General features: G+C 40.7%; 1 protein-coding gene across 7 annotated transcripts in view; it reads right to left on the bottom strand.

The window, feature by feature from the left end:
• dagla (diacylglycerol lipase, alpha) overlaps window positions 1-13,395 on the bottom strand; it is a 350,361-nt gene that overhangs the window by 12,964 nt on the left and 324,002 nt on the right. The gene's annotated exons all lie outside the window — the stretch shown is intronic.

Genomic DNA, 13,395 nt, shown 5'->3' with positions numbered 1-13,395 from the left:
GACAGTCCTTTCAGGTGAGGCGACACTTCACCTGTGAGTCGGCTGGTGTGGTATACTGCGTCCAGTGCAGTCTTTTATATATTGGTGAGACCCAACGCAGACTGGGGAGACCATTTCGCTGAACACCTATGCTTTGTCCACCAGAGAAAGCAGAATCTCCCAGTGGCCACACATTTTAATTCCACGTCCCATTCCCATTCTGATATGTCTATCCATGGCCTCCTCTACTGTCAAGATGAAGCCACACTCAGGTTGGAGGAACAACATCTTATATACCGGCTGGGTAGCCTCCAACCTGATGGCATGAACATTGACTTCTCTAACTTCTGTTAATGCCCCTCCTCCCCTTCTTACCCCATCCCTGATATATTTAGTTTTTTTTCCCCCTCCCCTTTTTTTTCTTTCTCTCTCTGCCCATCACTCTGCCTGATCTCCATCTCCCTCTGGTGCTCCCCTCCCCTTTTCTTTCTCCCTAGGCCTCCTGTCCCATGATCCTTTCCCTTCTCTAGCTCTGTATCCCTTTTGCCAATCACCTTTCTGGCTCTCAGCTTCACCCCACCCCCTCCGCTCTTCTCCTATCATTTCGCATTTTCCCCTCCCCCCTACTTTCAAATCTCTTACTATCTTTCCTTTCAGTTAGTCCTGACGAAGGGTTTCGGCCTGAAACGTCGACAGCACTTCTCCCTATAGATGCTGCCTAACCTGCTGCGTTCCGCAAGCATTTTGTGTGTGTTGATTGCTCAGAGACCAGTTTTGCTGGCCCCGAATGTGATTAGATAAAGCAGCAAACTATAGAGAGTCTTATAAATGATTGGAAATTTAACCTGATATGAACCTGTGACACTTGCAGAGAGCAGGGCCCCCGAACCTAGTGTGTATGGATTTCCTGTCCATAGAACCCGATGCCAGCAACACTGCAAATGTTTTAGTCATTGTTTATTATGGTCTTTCCAGGCGGATACATAGTGACCAGGGACGGGACTTTGAGAGCAGACTCATCTATGAATACTGGGCATGCATGGAGATGAGAAGTTGAGGACCATTCCCTATCACCTGCAGGGCAATCCTAGCCTGAGAGGTTTTTTTTTTGTTTTTGTTTTTAAATTTTTTAATTAGTTTTTCAAAACATTTTACAAAATTAAAAACCCCAAATCCCACTGAGGAGCATTAATACAGTGCAAGATTAAGCATACAATAACAATATGCTACAAAGGAAGAGAATTTAACAAAAAAGCACCTAAATTAAAGACAAGTGAGCTTAGTGTCCTCCCCAAGCCCCACAACACAAGAAAAAAACAACAACAACTCTAGACCAACCACCACACAGTATAAAGAGTATAAGTCCGGACAGTCAAACTCCCAGACTGTGAATACACTTAGCAACAGAGGATAATAATGCCTACCAGAAAAAAAAAGGGAGCTGAAAGCAAGGGACCGAAAAGAAGAAAAAAAAAGAAAAAAAAAACCCCAATCAAGAGGAAGGTTATGAAAGTACTCGATAAAAGGTCCCCAGACCTTATGGAACTTCAGATCCGAATTAAGAACTGAACAATGAATTTTTTCGAGGTCCAAGCAGGCCATAATGTCGTTAAGCCATTGCGCATGAGTGGGCGGGGCAACATCTCTCCATCTCTCCTTGATCCAAGGAGGATCAAGTGTCTCGCCAGGAGAGAGGCAAAGGATAGTATTCAGCATTTGGTCGGACCCAGACATAAATCTGTCTCGCCCCAAAAACCGAACAGAGCAATTAAGGGGTTAGGTTCTAGGTGCTGATTCAGAATACCCGATAATGTAGTGAAGACATCTTTCCAGAATTTTTCCAAGCTAGGACAGAACCAGTACATATGGATGAGAGAGGCCACGCCCCTCTTGCATTTATCACAGAGCGGACTAATGCCAGGGTAGAAACGAGATAGTTTAGATTTAGACATATGGGCTCTATGAACAATCTTAAACTGTAAGAGGCAATGGCGAGCACAAAGGGAGGCTGAGTTAACCGATTTGAGAACTGAGTCCCAGCTCTCCTCGGATAAGGAGATACTTAAATCCTGCTCCCAGGCCATTTTAATTTTATCCACAGGGGCCCGTCGTAAGGCTGTTAGTTTATCTTGGATAATTGAAATTAAACCTTTACCTAGTGGATTAATGGAAAGAAATAGGTCCATAGCATTTTTCGCAGGCATTTCAGGAAAGTTAGGAATTAAAGGAGCAGTAAAGTGTCGGATTTGGAGATATCTGAAAAAGTGAGCGTTAGGCAGGTTGAACTTAACGGAGAGCTGCTGAAAAGAAGCGAAGCGATTATCAATGAAGAGATCTTCAAAATGTCTAATGCCCTTCCTGTACCAAACATGGAATGCTGAATCGTACGTAGTAGGTAAAAAAAGGTGATTATGTGCGACAGGGCTAGAAACGGAAAACCCCTGGAAACCATAGCATTTCCTGAACTGAGCCCATATACGCAAAGTGTGTCTAACCAGAGGATCAGCTATTGATCTGGGCAGACTGCTAGGGAGTGCAGAGCCAAGAAGTGCAGATATAGATAATTCTTTAGTGGAGCTCAACTCCATTACCACCCAGTTAGGGCACTCGGGTTGACTGTGGAAGAAAGACCAGAAGGCAGCACAACGTATATTAGCTGCCCAGTAATATAAGCGGAAGTTAGGTAAAGCCATGCCACCCTCTTTTTTAGATTTTTGGAGGTGGATTTTATTAATTCTAGAGCGCTTATTCTGCCACAGATATGACAAAATAATAGAGTCTAAGGAATCAAAAAAAGATTTAGGAATAAAAATTGGGATAGATTGAAATAAGTATAAAAATTTGGGGAGAACATACATTTTAACAACATTAATACGACCTACCAAGGACATAGATAGAGGTGACCATTGTACCAGACTCTGTTTTATAGCATATGAAAGATTGACAAAGTTTTCACGAAAGAGATCTTTAAACTTCCTTGTGACTGTAATTCCAAGATAAGTAAATTGATTATGGACTACTTTAAAAGGGAAATCACGAAATATTAGTTCTTGTGCTTCTTTATTAATTGGGAAAAGTTCACTCTTATGTAAGTTGAGTTTATAGCCAGAGATCTGGCTAAACTGGTCAAGAAGTGAAAACATTAGAGGTAAGGATGTAGACGGATTTGAGAGAAAGAGTAATAAGTCATCAGCATAGAGAGAAACTTTATGCTCAACACCCCCTCTCCAAATCCCGGTCAATTCAGGACAATTTCGAAATGCTATCACCAGAGGTTCTATAGCCAAATCAAAGAGAAAGGGACTTAAGGGGCATCCCTGATGGGTGCCACGTTTGAGATTAAATACTTGGGATTTCTGAAAATTAGTTAGAACAGAAGCAGTAGGACACAGGTACAGCAAATGGATCCAAGAGATGAAACTTTGGCCGAGGTCAAATTTTTCTAAGACTGCAAAAAGGTAGTTCCACTCTATACGATCAAATGCTTTCAGCCTGAGAGGTTTAATCGGACCTTGCTAGACATGCTCGGAACCCTGGAGATCAGCAAGAAGAGCAGGTGGAGTCAGCATATTGGGCATCTGGCTCACTGTTACAACTGTACACGAAATGAGGCTACTGGATACTCGCCATATTATCTGATGTTTGGGTGTGAGGCGAGGTTGCCCATTGATCTTTGTTTTTGGACTGATGAGGGTGACTTACCACCGAAGCCTTATCTGAAGTATGTGTCTGATATGAGGAGGGAGCTGAAAAGGGCTTATGAATTGGCTGGGGTCATGGCCGCCAAGCAGAATCGAGGAAATAAGAAGAGGTATGATCAAAAAGTGAGGTTCTCCCAACTCCTGCCGGGAGACCGAGTCCTCATAAGGAACTTGGGGCTATACCTGGAAAGCACAAGTTGGTTGACTGCTGGGCGGCTACACCCTATGTGGTGGAGAGTCAGATGCCAAAACTACCAGTTTTCCGGGTGAAACCAGAGGAGGGAAACAGGCCTGTCAAGATTCTCCATCTGAACCACCTGCTGCCCCTGGGACAAGGGGTCCAGGTAGACCCAGAGCCTGACTTGGAGCCTACACCTAGTAAGAGGACTCTGCGAAAACGCTGGGCGACTTTAGACTTAGCAAGTCCATGCCCATTTAACTATGCAAAAACAAAGGCTCAGTCAGAGAAGAGTTAAAATCTAATTAATGACTAAATTTTAAGGACTTTGCAGCAGAAAACTGGCTGCTCATACTACTGTATGTATGAGCACCTTTAAAAGCATTCTGGATATTACTAATGTACATAACTAAAGTTAACAGGAAGTCACAGTTAATATGTATAGGGAACTAACACTATCATTCTTTCAAACTTTCCTTTCATTCTTTTACCTCTATACAAGTACATTCTAGACGGTACTTTTGAAAAAGTTCAGATCTTGTACAATAGCCTGTTCTCTCTCAGGTTGATGTTATTGCAGTTTAAGTTTGAGCCATAGGTGTCTGTTTCTGCTCAGCCTGCTCCTTTGCTTGATTGTAAATGGATTTGCCTTGAGTGCTGTCTTATTTCGGCAAAGTTTCCAACCTGAATGAAAATCAAAAATATTACCTGTGTCGCAAAGAAGAGCACTAGACTCTAGAATTTGTAACATTTGCCATTGGAAATGTTCTGCTATATTTAAAAATTCTAATAATATTTATATAATACTGATAACCAAATACTCAGCTATTAGAAAAATCAAAGGTTACATTTATGCACTCAGTGGCCACTTAATTAGGTAGACCTGCACACCTGCTTGATAATGCAAATATCTAATTAGCTAATCATGTGGCTGCAAATAAATACATCAAAGCATGCAGAGATGGTGAAGAGGTTCAGTTATTGCTCAGACCAAACAGCAGAATGGCAGGGAAATGTATTCTAAGTGAATTTGACCATGGAATGATTGTTGGTGTCAGACAAGGTAGTTTGAGTATCTTTGAAACTGCTGATCTCTTGGGATTTTCCTGCACAACCATCTCGAGAGTTTACAGAGAATGGTACCAAAAAAATCTAATGCGCAACAATTCTATGGGCAAAAATGCCTTGTTAATGAGGTCAGAGGAGAATAGCCAGAATGGTCAAGCTGACAGGAGGGCACAGTAACTCAAATAACCATGCTGCGGGCAGAAGAACATCTCTGAATGCACAACACATTGAACCTTGAAGCGGACGGGAAAGGCAACAGAAGACAAACATTCAGTAGCCATGTTATTCGGTAAAGGAGGTACTTATATTAAGTGGGCACTGATTGTATATTATCTATTAACAGACGGTTCACCCCAGTAATACATGTGATTATAGATAACAAGGCACTTCAAGCTTGTTGGAGATGAGGAGGAGAACATCAAAATTAAGTCATCCAAGAAACAAGGAGGGAAATGATGAATAAAGAATATTCCTGCATTTAGGAAGGAAGATACAAAATTACATACTGAGGAGTAGGCCGCAAGTTAGGGACATGATGGAAAGAACCAGAGAACTGGTTGTGGTGCTGCTGGATCCCTACTGGGTTAGGGGCTGGTCCTTCCTGTCGGTGCTGCCCTCCAGTATTCTCTCCCAGGAAGACAAGCTAGATGACATTCGTTTGCAGCTGCACTTGTGCAAAATGAGGAACTGCTGTGACTTGTCCTTGCAGAAGCATGGCTCCAGGACAACATCTGTGCAGCAGCAATCTACAGGCCATGACACTCAGGCACTTGGCTATATTATTTTAAAAAAATTTTTGTAACTTTTCTATATGTGCTCTGTGTGATTGTTTGTACTGTGTATTGCAAATTGGTCCCAAAGGAAAGCTGTTTAATTGGGGTGTACTCCTGTATTCGGCTGAAGGACAATTAAACCCAAACCAAAGAAAATTATAGAATTTGGTTAAACATTTCAAACTTAGGAAAGCCAGGAATGAATACAACATATTTGTACTATGAAAAATATAACTCAAGGCAAATGTATTTCATAAACAATGGTGACACTTTTACCTAAGTGTCCAGCAGCAGAATTATAGAAGCAACACACACAAAATGCTGGTGGAACACAGCAGGCCAGGCAGCATCTATGAAAAAGAGTACAGTTGACATTGCAGGCCAAGACCCTTCAGCAGGACTGGAGAAAAAAATGATGAGATTTACAAGGTGGAGGAAGGGGAGAGAGAAACACAAGGTGATAGATGAGGCCAGGACGGTGAGGGGTGAAGTAAAGAGCTGGGAAGTTATTGGTGAAAGAGATGCAGGGCTGGAGAAGTTGGAATCTAATAGGAGAGAACAGAAGTCCATGGACGAAAGCAAAGGGGGAGGAGCACCAGAGGGAGGCAATGGGCAGGCAAGGAGATAAGGTGAGAGAGGGAAAAGGGGATGGGGAATGGGAATGTGAAGGGGGGGAAATTACAGGAAATTCAAGAAATCAATGTTCATGCCATCAGGTTGAAGGATACCCAGACAAAATACAAGGTGATATTTCTCCAACCCAAGTGTGGCACCATCATAACTGTAGAGGAGGCCACAGATAGACATATTGGAACAGGAACAGGAAGTAGAATTAAAATGGATGGCCAAAGGGAGATCCTACTTCTGACTGACGGAGCATAGATTCATGGCTAAGCAGTCTCGCAATCTACATCAGGTCTCACCAATATACAGGAGCCACGGCAGGAGCACTGGACACAGTAAATGACCCCAACAGGCTCACAGGTGAAGTGTCACCTCATCTGGAAGGACTGTTTGGGGCCACAAGACCATAAGACATAGGAGCATAATTGGGCCATTCAGCTCATCATCTGCTCCACATTCCATCATGGCTGATCATAGATCCCCCTCAACCCCATACAGCTGCCTTCTTACCATATCCTTTGATTCCCTGACCAATCAAGGAAACCATCAACTTCAGCCTTAAATATACCCATGGACTTGGCCTCCACCGCAGTCTGTGGCAGAGTATTCCACAGATTTACTACTCTCTGACAAAAAAAAAATTCCTCCTTACCTCTGTTCTAAAGGGTCATCCCTCAATTTTGAGGCTGTGCCCTCTAGTTCTGGATACTCCCACCACAGGAAACATCCTCTTCACATCCACCCTATCTAGTCCTTTCAACAGAGTTCCCCCCCCCCCCAACATTCTTCTAAATTCTAGTGAGTACAGGCCCAAAACTGCCAAATGCTCCAATTATGTTAACTCTTTCATTCATGGAATCATCCTCGTAAATCTCCTCTGTATTCTCTCCAATAACAACACATTCTTTCTGAGATATGGGGCCCAAAACTGTTGACAATACTCCAAGTGTGGCCTGACTATTGTTTTACAAAAGCTTAGCATTATCCCCTTGCTTTTATAAGAGCATAAGATATAGGAACAGAAGCAGGCCATTCGACCCATTGGGTCTACTCCACCATTCAATCATGGGCTGATCCAATTCTTCCAGTCATCCCCACTCCCCCACCTTCTCTCCATACCCTTTCGTGCCCTGGCTAATCAAGATTCTATTTATCTTAACCTTAAATGAACCCAATGACTTGGCCTCCACAGCTGCTCGTGGCAACAAATTCCACAGATTTACCAACCCGTCTAAAGTAATTTCTCCGCATCTGTTCTAAATGGATATCTTTCAATCCTGAAGTCATGCCCTCTTGTCCTAGACTCCCCTACCGTGGGAAATACCTTTGCCATATCTAATCTGTTCAGGCCTTTTAACATTTGGAATGTTTCTATGAGATCCCCATCTCAGTCTCCTGAACTCCAGGGAATACAGTCCAAGAGCTGCCAGACATTCCTCATATGGTAACCCTTTCATTCCTGGAATCAATATATTCTATACCCCTTGAAATACATGCCATTTTGGCTTCAAAATCCACTTCTTCTTTCAGTAATTGCACCACTGTTACCAAGAGTATTTTGTATATTCCATAAATTTGATGGAATATCACTTAACCAGTGGTGCACATTATGATAAATCTACATAACAATCAAGAAAAGTTTAAGACAGAATTAGGCTTATATATTGTATGTTTATATTTCATTGTATTTCATGCAAATCACATTGTATTTGCCATCCAACTCTTCTTCATTACATATTAGATCTATTTTCAAAGACATTTTCATACTGTCATTTTTTTTTTGGAACCTGAATCATCTTTCAAAGGTATTAGTCCTTTTTGCAGGCTTTTTAAGTTGGCAAGATTGTGAGCATTTCTTTAGAACATACTAACCATTCCTAAAATAATAAGAGTAACTCTTTATGGAGACTGAAAAGAGAAAATTTCATTTATTTTGTTAGGATTTGCTTGCCTTCCTCACTGCTTCCATCAGGATCCTCCAGTATAAGGAGGTTCAAGAACAGAGAAGTAACAAATTCTTTTGGGGTAGGATTCACTTTAGGCATCTCTATGTTTTATTTATAATTTTCCCTTGTCTGCATTTTTATAAGTGTAAACACATCTCTATTCTCTCCGCTGGGCTCTATTCTCTTCACTTCACTGGGAGAGTGAAGATAAATGGACTGAAGAGCTTGTTTCATTAGCTTCTGATATACCTTCTCTATCATAATATTGATATGCTTTCCCTAGTTTGAATTTATCTCAAATCAATGTGCACTGGTGATTAGTTTCTCCTCTTCTCTTATCAAAAGAATTTGAAACAGGCCTAGCAATGTTTCAAGAATGATAACATAGCTAAGAAGTTTCCATTAATTCAGCACCAGCCTATAGCAAAGAGACCGTGCTATTCAAGAAGCTATAAATTGATTCAAAAGTGTCATGTTGATTTAAAAGGGTATTCTTTTAAGGTTGGAAATAGACATCTTACCTCTTGCTGCATTATACTTATAATTAATGTCAGTAGTAGGACAAATGCTCTCATGTAGCTATCATCATACCAATATCAACTGCTATTAGCACAAGATAATATATATAGAGCATTTATTACCTAACTTTATTGTTCAGTAACTTTGTGACAGAAGAGGTGGATAAGAAACAACAAAAACATGAGACAGGTATAGAAAAGAGGCTAGAGTTGGTGTTATGGGGCTTTTCAAAATAAATAGATAGCAAATTGAAAGAAATCAAGCAGGAAACACTAGAAACTTAAGCCATAGTATAGCACTTAAGTCAACAATTATCACATTCCAATATATTGCAGAAGTAGGGTACAAGAATGAGCATCAAAGCAAAAAAAAAAACCATTTGAATTGCTCAGTCTGCCTTTTACAATCATCACATCCCAGCTTCATACTACATTTCCCTCCCCCACCCACCTGGCTTCATCTATCACCTTCCAGCCTGTCATCCTTCCCCTCTTCCACCTTATTCTGGCATCTCTCCGCCTTCATTTCCAGTCCTGATGAAGGGCCTCGGACAGAAACGTCGACTGTTTATTAATTTCCATAGACACTGTCTGACCTGCTGAGTTCCACTAGCATTTTGTGTGTGTTGCATCAAAAATAAAGCTATTGCGTTTCTACAGGTAGTCACTGCTCCAACATTGTAATTAATTATTTCCATCTGTATTCTGCAGCTGAATATTTGAATTATTTTTTACATTTATCATCTCACAACATCAAATCACTCATGATCAGAGTTTTTTGGGCTTGGATATTGCAATTACAATATCAGACTCATGGGCCATGAAGGCATTCAGAAATATGTTTGAAAAGGAAAAGCAGGATGTACTCAGTTTACGTAAAGTGATGAAAGGTTATGAATACAGCAGGCTAAGAAATGAGAAGAACCCCTAATATACCATATACATCTATGTTGCTTAAAGCATTACATCAAGATACTTAGATGGCAGCTACCAAGGGAAGATTAAAAACATGAAGCAAAAATACAAAGCATACTGGGGAGACAATTACTTTCCAATCCCTCTGCGATCAACACACGACTGGGAGACCATATGAATCTTCACTGATATTATATGATATAAAGTCTCTCTAAATGACTTCTGTTATATCTAGTTACTGGTCTAGCCCTTTGAAGTTATTTGGTGAAATGGAATTAATTACATGGTCTGATGATTGGCCCAGAGATGCTTTAGTTTCTGGGAAAGGAAAAACTGACACACATGTAATCTTTTTATGCCTTTGTTTAATTTACATGCACGGTCTTAACAAAGTTATCACATTAAGATCATTAAAAATAATAGCATTCACTTCTTACTCCCTGTGTACAATCTCAATCTAATTCCTTCAATGTCATATACCTTCACTTAAATACCAGAAACAAAACTTTTCTAAACTATTTAAACCCAGATCTTCAAATTCATCTGGCAGCTGAAATGTTTTAAATCTGAAATTGGACAATAGGCATTTTGGAGTGATAAATGGCAGCACTATTGCTAAACTGCAGTTCACATAAAAACTAATAAAATTGAAGCACTTTTGTTTTAAGCAATCATTATTGTGGTTTGTTATTATTTAAAGGTATATAAACCTGACCTACACATAGTATTCCAGTTGGCTGTTACCAAAATCATTCACATGGAGATGAGAGATAATGTTGGGTTTTTTTAGTGCATGACTCTTTGCTTGATCACTGAGCAAACTCTAAGATGGACAACAGAAAGTGGTGGCTGCAGTTAATGGGTGGGTCTTTCCTTTCTGTCCTTTCGCAGCTGCCGCTTGTTCTTTGCAGCACACCAGATGGCATTCTCATGCAGCGTAGCTCCCTCTTCAACAGATTTCATCCAGCTGTAGCTATTGAGTGCAACGTCTTCCCAGTTTTTAGATGTAATGTTGGATTTCTTCATGTTGATTTTGATGTTGTCTTTGAAATATTTCTTTTGTCCACTGGGGCTCGATGACCTTCCTTCAACTAAGGATTAGTTTGGGGAGATGTGAGATAGGCATCCAGATAACATAACTTATCTATCAGAGTTGGTATTGCTTTATTGTATTGGAGATGCTGTTCATGTTGGCCTCCTCCAGTACACTGGTGTTAGTGTGTCTGTCCTTCCAGCTGATCCTCAAAATCTTTTGTTAGGCTCTTAGGTGGTATTGTTCTTGAGCTTTCATATGCTTTCTGTAGGTGGTCCATAATTCAATTATTTTATAGTAATATAGGAAGGACGACTACTCTATAGACCAAAAGCTTTGTTTGGATCTGTAGGTCACGGTCTTCAAAGATTCTTTTCCTTAACCCTGCCTAGGCTCCACTGGCACTACTCAGGAGGTGGTTGATCTCCAAGTCAATGTCTGCTTTTGAGAAGGGAATGCTGCCAAAGTAGGGAAAGTGCGATATTTTTAAGGGTGATATCAACTTTTATGGAGGGTTGGATAAAGGGCTGAGCAGCCAGATTTGTCATAGAGCAGCCATGTCTTGACAATAAATGCCAGCAAGCTTGGTGGTCTACTGCATCAAATGCCTTTGTCAAATCTATGAAAACCAACTACAAGGGTTGCCTTTGTTCACAGCATTCTTCCAAGATTAGATTTGACATAAACAAACACCAATGGCTAAAGAAGACAAAATACACAAATAAAAGTAATACTAAGAACAAGAGTTGTAAAGAGTCCATGAAAGCGGGTCTATAGGTTGTATTATCTGTTCAGAGTAGAGACGAATGAAGCTTTCACTGCTAGTTCAGAAGCCTGATGGTTGTAGGGTAATAATTATTTCTTAACCTGGTTGTGTGGATCCTAAGGTTTCTGTATCTCCTGCCCAATGGTGATAGTGAGAAGCTGTGGCAGCGCTCTATGTAAAGGTAACTGCTGGGTAGTGCCTCACCAGTGATGGGCTGGACTGTATCCACTACTGTCTGTAGCCTTTCCCATTCCTTGGCATCAGTGGTTCTATGCCAGGCTGTGATGCAACCAATTAAAATACATTCCACTGTGCATCCTTTGATCGTTATGTGCAATGTCATATGACATGAGTGATCATGGTTGTTCTTGGCAAATTTTTCTACATAAGTGGTTTGGCATTGCCTTCTTCTGTGCAGTGTCCTTACAAGACTGGTAACCCCAGCCATTATCAATATTCTTCAGAGATTGCTTGCCTGGTGTCAGTGGTCACATAACCAGGACTTGTTATAAGCAGGACATACCTGCTGCTCATATGGCCTTCCACCACCTGTTCCCATAGCTTCATGTGACCTGATTGAGGGGGAGGGGCTAAACAGGTGCTACACCTTGCCCATGGGTGACCTGCAGGTAAGTGGAGGGAAGGAGTGCCTTTCACCTCCTTTGGTATGGCCATATCTCCACCCTGCCATCTGTTGAGCATCTATAAAAATTTCTTAAAGCATGTGGTGTCACGCCAAATCTATGTAATCTTCTAAGAAAGTAAAGGTGTAATTGTGTCTTCTTTATGATGATACTTTTACCCTGGTTCCAGGTCAGATCCTTTAATATATTGACGCCAAAGAATTTAAAGCTACTGACCCTCTGTGCCTCTGTTCCCTTAATGAGGATTGGCTCCTGGACCTCCAGCTTCTTCCTCCTACAGCTGATAATCAGCTCTTTGATTTTGCTGATATCGAATGAGTGGTTATTGTTGCGGCACCACTCAACCAGATTTACAATCTCCCTCCAATATGTTGATTCATCTCCACCTTCTCTAATGGCCTCAAGCCCATGATCAGCAACACTCATTATGTTCACTAAACAAGAGGTTCTGGCTTCTGTACCTTTCCTATCCAGTCCTGGTGAAGGGTCTTATCCTGAAATGCCAACTATTTAATCCCCTCCATAAATTCTGTCTGTCTTGCTGCTTCCAGCATTTTGTATATGATACTTAAGATTTCCAGCATTGGCAGAACCTCTTGTGTTTCTGTACCAGTGACCTACATGTGTCAGTTCACAGAAGCCTTAAACCTTACAGAAACTCTGTATGTTAATTTCTTAAAAGAAATTCCATGGGAAGCCTGCAGTGGGGAGGAGTTGCCTGTTCAATCACTTGCAGTTCATTAGCTGCAGCATAACATACTCCTCATTTTATTCTAAGTTAATTTATGAAGGTAATGTATAGTGATCTTTTGATCAGTTTCATGATGTTAATTAAGTTAAGTGGGCTACAGAGATTGATGTTATTATGTATAATAATGAAATATGCATTAGGAATGATAGAGTCCAGTCTAACTTACTGGTGACTGGATTTCTACCAGAAATGAATGCAAGTAATTAAATATTGCTTTTTATGAGTGAAATACAGGTGGCACATGGTTCTAATTTTTTGGTAAGAGTAGAGTATTAAAGAAGGATGCTGTCTTTTTTTAAAAAAGGAACCAAAATAAAACGGCAATAATTGAATTAATATATTCTAGGTACAAGATGGATTCCATTTTTCACCAAGTCTGCAAATTTTACTTAAACTCTGACGATTTCGTTCATGTTACTCACCTAGTTAGTTCTGAGTTTAATCGGACTCCTGAATGACAACTGGACAGAAGAAGGTACAGTATTGAACTCTTTTACCC

This window comes from Hemitrygon akajei, chromosome 6 (assembly GCF_048418815.1).
Source record: "Hemitrygon akajei chromosome 6, sHemAka1.3, whole genome shotgun sequence".
NCBI classification, from domain to species: domain Eukaryota; kingdom Metazoa; phylum Chordata; class Chondrichthyes; order Myliobatiformes; family Dasyatidae; genus Hemitrygon; species Hemitrygon akajei.
This window is presented reverse-complemented; position numbering and strand designations above follow the sequence as displayed.